A 5,505-nucleotide genomic window follows, 5' to 3' on the forward strand; every position below is an offset into this window, starting at 1 on the left:
CAAAAGTAGTAACGAATACCCAAAGTTGTCCTTGAATTCTCAATCTTCCATCTTGCATCCCCCAATTGCTGGCAGTTTATGTAGTGCTGAATATCAATTCCAGGACTTTTTCATGCTAGGTAGCCACTCTACAGACTGAGTTACAGCCCATCTCTTCTCTTATCAACTAGAAATAAAATAGTCAAGCAAAATATATGAGATAAATGAGTGTGGTGATGCGAAGTTACAGTCCCAGACCAAACAAACTGAAAAAAATTCCTGAGGACTAAAAGGATGACTCGGTGGTTAAGAGCACTTGATGCTCTTGCAAAGGACCCAGGTTCTGTTCCCAGCAGCTACACAGCAGTTTGCAACCATCTGTAATTTGGGTTCTAGGAAATCCAGTGCCTTCTTCTGGCCTCTACCAGTACCAGGCATGCAAGTGGTACATATAGAAACATGGAGATGAAGCACTTTTATGCATAAAATAAAAATTAATTTCTTAAAAACTGGATTTCCTTAAAGTAACTTTTAAGTTTTAAAATACAGGTTTTCACATACAAGATCCATGCAGACCATTAGATTTGCTTCTATCAGCCACAATCAATTGGAAATCCAAACTTAGGAGCAGTATGGTGCATAAGAACATCAAAAAACAAAACACACCCTGATATGGCAGTCCGTGACTATAATTCAGGAATGTGGAAGCTGAAATAAGAAAAATATTAATTCATAATCATCCTGGGCTATGCTGTCAGACCATTATCTCAAAATATATCAACAACAACAAAACAAATATCACATATTCGTGGACATGAAAACTATCTCCAGGGGCTACATACGTTGAAAAGTATTTAAACGTCAAAGACAAGGAAAATTACACAAAAAAAAGTGCAAAGCTGAACATGTTAAATAGAAGACTGATACTCTTCAACATTTGATATTCTCTGCCCCTAAAGGCATTGCAGGTGTGACTACTGTGTCACATGTGTATCAGTAGGTGGCAGAAAGGAGAGAGGATATGTTCTCTCAGTGTTCTGACCTATGAACATATGAATAATTAGTAGTCTAACATTCTCTGATAAAACCAGCCTGACACAACCACCAGTCCAGTGCTGTACAAAGACAAAGGGAACAAATCAAAGACTAGAAGAACACCACCAGAGTCCAAGGTCTGAAATTTATGTCCAGGGGCTATAATGACCATCAGTCCTATACCATGGGGCCTGAACAAGGGTCTACCAGAGATTACCACCAGTACAAATCTTGAAGGCCTGGGTTGGGGGCATGCCTATGAACTGACAATATCTCTGCTCAGAGCCATAGGCACAGGTTGGGCATGACATTACTGAGATCATTCCTGAGATGACCCCGGATACTCAGAGAACCTGGGCACCACTAGGAGAAGCAAGAAGGTGGTGGAGAAATGGAAGAGAAACAGAAAGATGTAGGCACAGTGAAGAGAGGCAGAACTGAAGATTCAAGGGTAGTATGGAACAGCCTGATATGAGTATCTGGTGATTCCACTTGGGACCATGGTATAGTCCTGGTCTATGATACCACCAGGGGCTACAACTGGGTCCTTGGCCCTGAAGCAACAGGAATCTGTTACCACAAGTTGGGTTTGGGCTTCCACCTGAGGACAAATTGATATCTGCAAGCTGTGCAGAACTGGCCCTACCCATCTCCTGGCTATCCTAGAAGACCTAGTCCTTAGAAGTATGAGAGCAGAAGAGATGACCCTACCCCAAGCCAGCTATAGTACTCTGCATACGGTCCTGTACCTCCTTTGAGCAGTACAGTAGAAGTGGCCTTTAACTGTATGCGCATAGATGAGTCAGCTCGGAGGGCATGGGAGCAGAGAAGGTATGGCTAGGCTAACTGGGCTCAGATCCAGGGCCTTGAATTAGCCCACCCCAATGAAGTAGCCCATTGATTAACTGTTGGAGTGCATGAAGGAGCTGATCCTACAGTTCCAAAACTACAGGAACTCCATGACACAAGGCAACAACAGGAATTCCAGTGAAGTAGAAGCCAGAGGCCTTGCACCACACCAACAACTCACTGCAATGAATATTTGCAAACAAAGAAGTATGGACAAAGGAATAGAGTGTGGGACACACAGTGACACACTACAGCTTGCACAAGATTGTTTTCCTTCTCTGTTTGGGGAGGTGTTGCAAGGGCTTTGAGTGGGTACAAGGAGAAGAGAGATGAATGGAATTGGGGTATATGATTTGAAAAACATAAAGAACCAACAAATTTTTAAAAGTAAACAAAATTCAGTATTTACCAAATTGATTATAGTTTTAACATAACACACTAACAAGTTAAAGTAATTGTAAGTATTGGCAAGCTAATTAGAAATGCATATGGAAAACAAAAGAACTAGAATGACCAAAACAATTTTGCAGAAGAACTATAGGCATCATGTGCAATTTAATTTGAAAACTTACTGTATAGTGACAGTGATCAAAATGGTGTGGTATTAGTAGAAATGTAGGCACATTGTTCATAAAGTGTAACAGCACCATCTAGAAACCCAATACATTTGGACAATCACAGTCTAATGAAAACACAGAGGCAATTTAAATGAAAATGACTTTGCAGAGAAAAAACAGAGTTCTAGAAGTTAAAGAGGATTTCAACTCATATCCAAAAGGTAACACACACACACACACACACACACACACACACACACACACACACACACAGACAGACAGACAGACAGATAGATAGAGATATAGATATAGATATATACATACACACACACACACACACACACACACACACATGAGAGAGAGCTATCATAGAAAAAGCTAAAAACTATCAGGTGATCTTCCTCATATGGATCTGCCTTGGATTAAAAAAAATCTAGGAGGAAATTACTCCTGTAGGCAAGGCCTAGGAGAAATTCATTTTAGGAAAGGCTTCTGCTATTAATATGCTTTTCCTGTTAGCAATATATATATATATATATATATATATATCAACCACTAGGTATTAAACCCCCCCTTTTGAGCAGATTTCACCAGAACAATGAAGATATACTGTCTTGTAGTGATGCTATATAGACAAATAGATGATTTCTTAATCCTTAATGATACTACAAGAATTCCTAAAACTATATTAGTAAGGTCTTTTGTAGTGGGACTGCTATTAGGTTCTCTCTGATAATCAAAACTGTAACAAGAACTCTGGCAGTCTATAGTATCATGAGTTAATTGCTTCTGAAATAGCAAGCAGGCATCTGCAACTCAGAGCACATTCCAAGAGATTGTAAAACTATTAACCGAAGATCATAAAAAGGGAACCAAGGGTTTACTATAGGTACAAGGACAGAGAATAAAATATTGACTGGGTTTATCTATACAAAACTTCACTAATACCTTGGTCACAGGAGTTATGGTTTTTAGCTCTCCATGAACCTGCAGAGCTGGTGACAGGTGATGAATGTAAAACAGATAATTACTTCTAATGGATATGCATGTAAACATTCTCTGTTGTAAACTTTTTATTCAATTTATGATTTGCACTTAATGTGTAAACTTGTGGTGAGCTTTTTACCATGTGATCGACCATGTATTCTGAAAGATGTATAAGTGCTGAGGACGAAGAGAGGAAACAGAACTGAGCTGAAGACACCTTTTTCAGACAGAACATATTTAGACAGAACTGAACTGAGGAGAATCTTTTAGACAAAACTCAAGAACTTTCTAGATAGACTGAACTCAGGAACTTAGAAGTGTAGGCATAGCATTAGGAGCAATGGTATTGAGAGTAAGGATGTTACGATGAGATCAGAGCAGGAGGAGAGAGCAAGCTAGAAGAAGAATGCAGAATGGGATAACTTGCAAACTATAAGACAACTTTAAAAACTAAGAGAGCAGTATGCAGAATGCTAAGGTAAAGAGGGGAAAGGGAGCAGAAAGAGGACAAGGAGCAGGCAGGCTTCTCTTTAACATGAGACAGAACAGGTCCTTTCTTATTAACAAGGCAGGCTTAGTCTTATTAAAGAGAACAAAGCTTTCTTCTTACAGACGGGGTTAATTCGTTTAACATTTAAAGGGTAGAAGCTTTTTCTTTCTCTATGCAATAAAGATTGGAGCTCACTTTTCATCCAGAATGAGTGGGTTCTTTTTGCACTAGTGCTTAGTCTTTTGCTCCAAATACACATGTAAGTATGGATGTGTATATGTAAGTATGTGTTTATGAGAACACATGTAAGCTGGACCGTGCTGGTTTCAATGAAAATGTGTAAAATGCATGCATGAATCATATCTGAATTTATGTGAGCTTATGCTTATTTGCTCATGTAAAAGTTTTCCTTCTGTGAGCAAGATTCTCTTCTCTTGGTTCAATAGAAGTTTATTGCTCCAAACTTCCCCTGCCCCACAAGCCTGTCAAGGGAGAGGCATCTGGACAAAAGGGAAAAGACTCTAGCAATTAATCCTTTACTTAATACACGATAAGATGCTAAATGCCAGAGACTGCAGTTTCTGGCTTCAAAGGGACTCAGACAGATCAGCTACAATAGCAAAGTAACTTAGACTTAGATAAATAAATGTTTTATTATTATAGAGCAACCTTAAATATCTCAGAAGACCAAGTCTTACCCCCACCAACACTCTTCCCCCTCCACTGCCCCAAGAACCAGGAACAAGATAGAAGATCCGCTAGGGCTGGCCAAAAGGAATTCTTGTGATGATGTGTTGTAGAAATTCCTAAATATGGCATTAAAGTTATGATCTATAAAATGAGACAAGCATATGTTCAACATCAAAATTAAAACTCCTGCTGTGTGAAGGACCATGCTCAGAGAATAAACAGATAAGCAAGGAGACTGGGGAGCACATTTGTGAATCAAATATCTAGCAAATGTCGTATGCAAAGTAGAACTCTCTAAACTCACTAAATAATAAAAATGAAAGAGCTAGGAGAAATATTTGAACAACTGCTTCAATCAAAGAAGGCATACAGATAGCAAATGAATAAAATGGGAAGAAACGCAGCACAATTTATTAGAGAATGCAATTTAAAGTGGGAGATACTGTTCGCCTACTCAAAAGCGAAAAGACCATAAAGCTATTTCAGCTGAATTGTGTTGCTGAGAATACAGAGATGCTATAGCGTTCACACCTCAGTTCTGGGACTGACAAACTGTGCATTGGCTTTAGGAGAAAGTCTGCACATTTCCAATAAGGGGGAAATTATTCTAATTTTGTATATGTGTAACACAGTCATCGGACTTCTAGGTGTTTACCGGAGAAAAATGGAAAGCCCACTCACACCAAAACTGGTATGCAAGTGTTTACAGTCAGATCCTTTGTGGTCATTCCAAAGGGTAAAACGCAAAATGTATTTCACTTGCTAAATGGAAAGACCTGGTGGCACAGTTGTGGAGTCACAAGGTACTGAAACATGCAGCAGTACAGACAAATCTGAGAAACACTGTGAAAGAAGCCAGAGACCAAAATGTGATAGGTTCCCACTTATCACATCCTGGACAAGTCAGCCTCTATGATA

The 5,505-nt window shown here is 39.2% G+C and overlaps 1 non-coding gene across 1 annotated transcript; it reads left to right on the forward strand.

Moving 5' to 3' along the window:
• Window positions 1–925: 925 nt before the first annotated feature.
• LOC116906442 lies at window positions 926–1,055 on the forward strand. Its single transcript, XR_004388701.1, has one exon. It is a non-coding gene; the product is annotated as a small nucleolar RNA SNORA17 (small nucleolar RNA).
• The last annotated feature ends 4,450 nt before the right edge of the window (window positions 1,056–5,505 follow it).

The sequence above is a fragment of the Rattus rattus genome, chromosome 7 (genome assembly GCF_011064425.1).
Source record: "Rattus rattus isolate New Zealand chromosome 7, Rrattus_CSIRO_v1, whole genome shotgun sequence".
Lineage (NCBI taxonomy): Eukaryota > Metazoa > Chordata > Mammalia > Rodentia > Muridae > Rattus > Rattus rattus.